Source organism: Martes martes (genome assembly GCF_963455335.1).
Source record: "Martes martes genome assembly, chromosome: 2".
Lineage (NCBI taxonomy): Eukaryota > Metazoa > Chordata > Mammalia > Carnivora > Mustelidae > Martes > Martes martes.
Genome location: NC_137889.1, coordinates 194,102,088 through 194,108,265, shown reverse-complemented (window position 1 = coordinate 194,108,265; position 6,178 = coordinate 194,102,088). Strand labels below are relative to the sequence as shown.

The 6,178-nt window shown below is 39.0% G+C and overlaps 1 pseudogene across 1 annotated transcript; it reads left to right on the top strand.

Annotated features, from left to right (window-relative positions):
* The first annotated feature begins 2,479 nt into the window (after positions 1 to 2,479).
* On the top strand, positions 2,480 to 2,910 carry LOC308338410 (ubiquitin-conjugating enzyme E2 D3-like; annotated as a pseudogene). The gene has a single exon. The product of its transcript is annotated as a ubiquitin-conjugating enzyme E2 D3-like (transcript).
* Positions 2,911 to 6,178: the final 3,268 nt, after the last annotated feature.

Genomic DNA, 6,178 nt, shown 5'->3' with positions numbered 1-6,178 from the left:
ATGGAACTAGAGGATATTATGCTAAGTGAAATAAGTTAGTCAGACAAAGACAATTACTATATGATCTCACTGATATGTAGAATTTGAGAAACAAGGCAGAGGATCATAGGGGAAGAGAGGAAAAAATGAAACAAGAAAAACCAGAGAGGGAGACAAATCAGAAAAGACTCAATCTCAGAAAACAAACAGGGTTGTTGGAGTGGGGGCGAAGGATGGGGTGCTGAGTGATGGACGTTGGGGAGGGTATGTGTTGTGGTGGGTGTTGTGTGAGACTGATGAATCACAGACCCGTACTTCTGAAACAAATACTACATTATATATTAGTAATAATAATTTAAAAATATTCACCTGGCTGCTTGCACTCTCATGTTCAGCCTTTGATAATGGATGTAAAGTCTTATTAACTCACTAACCCCTCAGGGCTCAGCAGAGGCAACAGACAGAAAAGTCCATCTCCCATCTTTTCCCTGAAAGAACCCTATTTGCGTACCTTGAAAGCTGCTGCCTGAGGAATAGGCTTCAAATTCAGCACACATCTAGCAACAGACTGAAATCTTCCCTGGAGTTCAGAGGGTGCTATTCTCATGCTCACACTTTCACCCATTCCAGGTCACCACTGTCTCACCAGAATGACCTTGTACACATGTCAGGCAGGCTGACATTCGGTGCAGGTAGGTGCACAGGAGTCATAAAACTTGATCAGCTGGCTCAAATGTAACAAATACATCATATGTTAGGCGACAAAAATATCTAAATAAATATTAAAGAATTGAAATCATATCATGCAAATTCCCTGATTCACTGCACAGATGTGTCAGAAGTGTTGTATTGTGAAGTAATAAGAAATACATATACTGGTCTCAGCTCCCAGTTTCTGACACAGAGTTCCTAAAATCCTTATAAACTCCTTAGTGAAAAGTGCACTAGGAGTATCTTTTGTTCTAATATTTTGTCTTTGACCCCAGTCCCTGACACAAGGCTCCTAAGACCTTGTAAATTCCTAAGTGATAAGAACACTCTTTTATTCTAATGAGGTAATTCTAGGTGGGCTCCTAGATGGAGGAGGGGGTAAACCAGGAAAACCACAGCATAATTGGAGCTTGGGATTTTCAACCTCACCCCCCACTTCTTTAGAGGGGAGAGATGCTAGAACTGGAGCTAATATTGATCATGCTTCTGTGAAAAAGCCTTCATAAAAATCCCAAAGATACAGGGTTCAGAAAGCTTTCAGATTGGAGAACATATCCATTTAATTTTGGATGGTATACCCCATATTCACCAATATAGAGCCTGCTATACTCCAAAACCTCCTAGACCTTGACATATGGATCTCTTCATTTGGCTGTCCATATCCTTTAACAAACTGATAAATGTAATTTAGTGTTTCCCTGAATTTTGTGAGCTGTTCCAGCAAGTAATCAAAACCACGGGGGAGGAGGTCACGAAAACTTCCAATTTGTATCCAAGTTGAACAGAAGCTATAGGTAACCAGAGAATGTACTACCTGTAATTAGCATCTGAAGTGGCATCCTATGAGACAAGAGCCCTTAACCTGTGAGACATGGTGTTGTCTCTGCCACTTTCTGAGGGTGCACAGGAGAAGAATGAAGCACAAACACATCAGCTGCAACAGAAAGGGAGCAGGGGGAGACAGTACAAAAGACTGTCACCCTGAAAAACTCCTCAGTCATATATATTGGAAAGCAGGTAACAACATATAAAGAAGCCAGAGTAGGTTACATGTTGACCATGAGTCTTGTAGATAAGTAAGAAGAAAGGCTAAATATGTGTGGTCACATAGTACATGACCTATAGAGAGTAAGCCCAAACAAAAGATTGTCTGACTAACTGCAGGCACCCTCCAGGAAGGGCAGATAACAGAAAAATGAAGCAGGTAGCGTACTGCTCTGAGTGAGCTGATCATCCCCGATTGCTCGGCTTCAAAGACCTATATCGTCCTCTCCCCTGGTGGACTGTTGCCAGCACATGTTTTTCTTAAGTCTATATCTAAGCATGTTAAGTGGCTAGTATCATTTCGGATGGGTTATATTTTAAGCAGTACATTGTTCTGAGGGAGGGTTACAGTCTCCAGGTAGCTAGTGTCAGAATTGAACTAAATTCAAGGACACCCAGGTGATGTCACAGAAAGGAAAAATTAAGACTGTCTCCATTTGCAGGTGACATATTATATATAGAAAAATGTAAAAACTACACCAAAAAAACCAAAACAAACAAACAAAACAAAAACCCATTACAAGGGCTGTGTCTTGAGCATGAGCTCTTATGGGGACATACTAGCTTCCCCACGGGGAGGAGGCCAAGGCTACAGCTTGAGGGAGGACCTGTGTCTGTTAGAGCCAGTGTGAGATGAGGAGAAAATTCTTCCCCGCTGCTCAGATAATCAAGAGTTTTGGCTGGACCTTTGAGTATGCACCAAGAGAGTGAGCAGCCAGGCAAAAAAAAACAGGCTAAGGCACTGAAATGGATTAATAAGGAACATAGTGACTTGGCCCACGACTCACCAGCATAACGTTCTGCAGGTCTGGTTGGAGATTGCATGTGTCATTGGCAAGCAACAATTGTGGGACCTAATGACAGCTCAGATCGAGGCAGCGTATTGTTTTTAACAATTAATTTTCCTGCAGATTACACCTTCAAATCACCTAAAGTTGCATTTACAAGAATTTATCATCCAGATATTAATAGTAATGAGAGCATTTCTCTTGATATTCTAAGATCACAATGGTCTCCCGCTGTAACTATTTCGAAAGTTCTTTTATCCACTTGTTCATTGGTGGGTGATCCAAACCCAGATGACTCCTAGTACCAGAGATTGCATGGATCCATAAAACAGACAGAGAGAAGTACAACAGAATATCTTGGGAATGGATTCAGAACTATGGCATGTGATGCTTCCGTAAAGTCAGAAAAACCTACATTATAGCTGGAATAAACTTTAAATCACTGTTCCTTTTGTTTGTTTGTTTGTTTTATTTTCTTACCTGGCTGCTCCCCTATCAGACCTCATCTGTTTTAATTTTATTTTTTGTTTGCCTCCCTGCACCCATTCGCATGCTCATCTGAGAAGAGTTAAGTTCTTCCAGCTTTGGACAGTAACTGCTTTTAGAAACTGGAAAGTAGTTACAAGAGAACAGTTGCCCAAGATTCAGAATTTTTTTAAAAATGAAGCATGTTTATTACATGGCCAGTGTCTTCACTCTAACGTGGTTATGAGACTAAAGCCATTCCTCACTGCTCTAACATGCTGAAGAAACCATCTGAGTGGGAGGGAGATGGATGCTCGGTTGTCGCATCAAAGGAAACAGCATTATTCTAGCACCAGTCTTTTTTAAGCCTTCCACCGTTACTGATTTGAGGTTACATGATATATTTTATGCTTATAACTGATGTGGCTGGAAAATTGGTATTGCATTGATAGCATCAGCAGAACAGAAAATGCGAAGTATTTTATGCATGTTGATAAAGGAATGGCCTGTTCTTGTTCTACAGAGAATGAAAATTGGAAGTCAAACACCTTTGTATTCCAAAATAGGGTCTCAAATATTTTGTAATTCTCGTTTAAATTGTAAGGAGGCTTGGCGCTATGAGTTAATCTGTCTTCCAATATGATATTTAATATAGCACTGAATAAATGAAGCAAGTTGTTGATGGATGAGTGAGCAACTCTGCTAGTAACTGATTTATTTTTCTTCACAAAGTTGCATACACTACAACAACAACGAACTACTAGAAGTAATAAAGTCAGTAAAGTAGTATACAAAATCAATACACAAAAATAAGTTGCATTTCTGTACACTAACATCAACTATCAGGAGGAGAAATCAAGCTCTTTTCCTCAGCACTGCCTGAGAAGGGAGCAGCCATCTCCTACTCAATATCATGGCCATCCTCAGACCTCTGATGAAGCCCAAGATCATTAGAAAGAGGACCAAGAAGTTCAGCTGGCACCAGTCAGACCTATATGTCAAAATTTAGCACAACTGGCAGAAACCCAGAGGCACTGACAATAATGCACACAGAAGATTCGGGGGCCAGACCTTGATGCCCAACATTGGTTATGGGAGCAACAAGAAAACAAAGCACATACTGCCCAGTGGCTTCTGGAAATGCCTAGTCCACACATCAGGGAATTTGAAGTGCTGCTGATGTGCAAAATAATGGTGCCCAATAGTCTCCTCAAGGAACCAATAATGGTGCAAAGATGGTTGCCAATGGTCTCCTCCAAGAACCGCAATGTCATTGTGGAGAGAGCAGCCCAGCTGGCCATCAGAGTCATCAATCCCAATGCCAGGATGCACAGTTAAGAAAGTTAACAGACAGCTTATGGGCAAGTTGTATAGACATTTTTTTTTTTAAAGGAGAAATTAAGAAAGCAACCCCATCTATGATTACATCAAGAAAAATAAAATGCTGGGGCACCTGGATGGCTCAGTCAGTTAAACATCTGACTCTTGATTCCAGGTCAGCTCATGATCTCAGGATCATGAGATCAAGCACCTCATCAGCCTCCCCACTCAGTGTAAGTCTGCTTGTGTCCCTCCCCTGCTTGCACTTTCACTCTCTTTCTCTCTCTCATACAAATAAATAGAAATTTTTTTTAAAGAATAAAAAACTTAAATGCATATAACTAGGGATGTGAGAAATTTATACCTTGAAAACTAAAGAGACTGATGAAGGAAATTGAAGAAGTCTCAAATAAATGGAAAGATATTTCATGCTCATGTATTGGAAAAAATAATATTGTTAAAATATCCACACTACCCAAAGCAATCTATAGATTCAATGCAATCCCTATCAAAATTCCAATAGGATTTTTCACAGAAATAAAACAAAGAATCCTAAAATTTGTATGAAACCACAAAAGATTCCAAACAGTGAAAGCAATCTTGAAAAACAAGTACAAAGCCAGAAGCATCACACTTCCTGATTTGAAATCATGCTAGAAATCTATAGGAATCAAAAAAGTATAATACTGGCATAAAAACAAACACATAGATCAACGGAACAGGAGAGAAAGCCCCAAAATAAATGCACACATTTTTGGTCAATTAACTTAAGACAGTGGAGGCAAGAATATGCAATATGCAAAGAACAATCTCTTCAATAACTGTTGTTGGGAAACTGGACAGCCATGTACAAAACAAGAACATTAGACCCCTCTCTCACACTATACACAAAAATTAACCCCAAATGGGTTGAAAACTTAAATGTGAAACCTAAAACTATAAAACGTCAAGGAGGAAAACATAGGAGATAAGCTCCTTCACATCCGTCATGGCATTAATTTTGGGGATATAACGCATAAAACAAAGGCAACAAAAGCAAAATAAACCAGTGGGACAACACCAAAATAAAAGGCTTCTGCACAGCAAAGGAAACCATCAAGAAAAAGAAAAGGTAATTTATAGAATGGGAGAAAATATTTACAAGTTATATTTCTGATAAGGGGTTAATATCCAAAAATGTATAAATAACTCATGTAACTTCATGCCAAAATAAGAAACAATCCAATTAAAATAATGGGTAGAGGAACTGAACAGATATTTCTCCAAGGAATACATACAAATGGTCAACAGGTACATGAAAAGATGCTCAACATGGCTAATCATCAGGGAAATGCAAAATAAAATAATGGGGTATCACCTCATACCTGATAGAATGGCTGTTATCAGGAAGACAAGAGACCATATATGTGTGAGTGTTGGCAAGGATGTAAAGAAAAAGAAACCCTTGTACACTTTCGGTGGGAATGTGTGTTGGTGTAGCCACCATGGAAAATACTGTGGAGGTTCCTTAAAATATTAAAAATAGAATTATCATATGACTCAGTCACCCAAGAAAATGAAATCACTATCTCCAAAAGGTATCTGCATTTCTATGTTTATTTTGGCATTATCTACAATAGCCATAACACAGGAACATTCTAAGCATCCATCAATGATGAATGGATAAAGAGAATACACTATGTATCTATATATACAACTAGGACTCTCAGTCTTAAAAAAGAAGGAACTCCTGCCATTTGTGACAACATGAATGGACTTCGAGGGCATGATGCTAAGTAAAATAAATCAGACAGAGAAGACAAATACTGTATGATCTCATTTATACGTGAAATCTAAAATAATTGAACTCCTAGCAATGGTGAACAGACTGG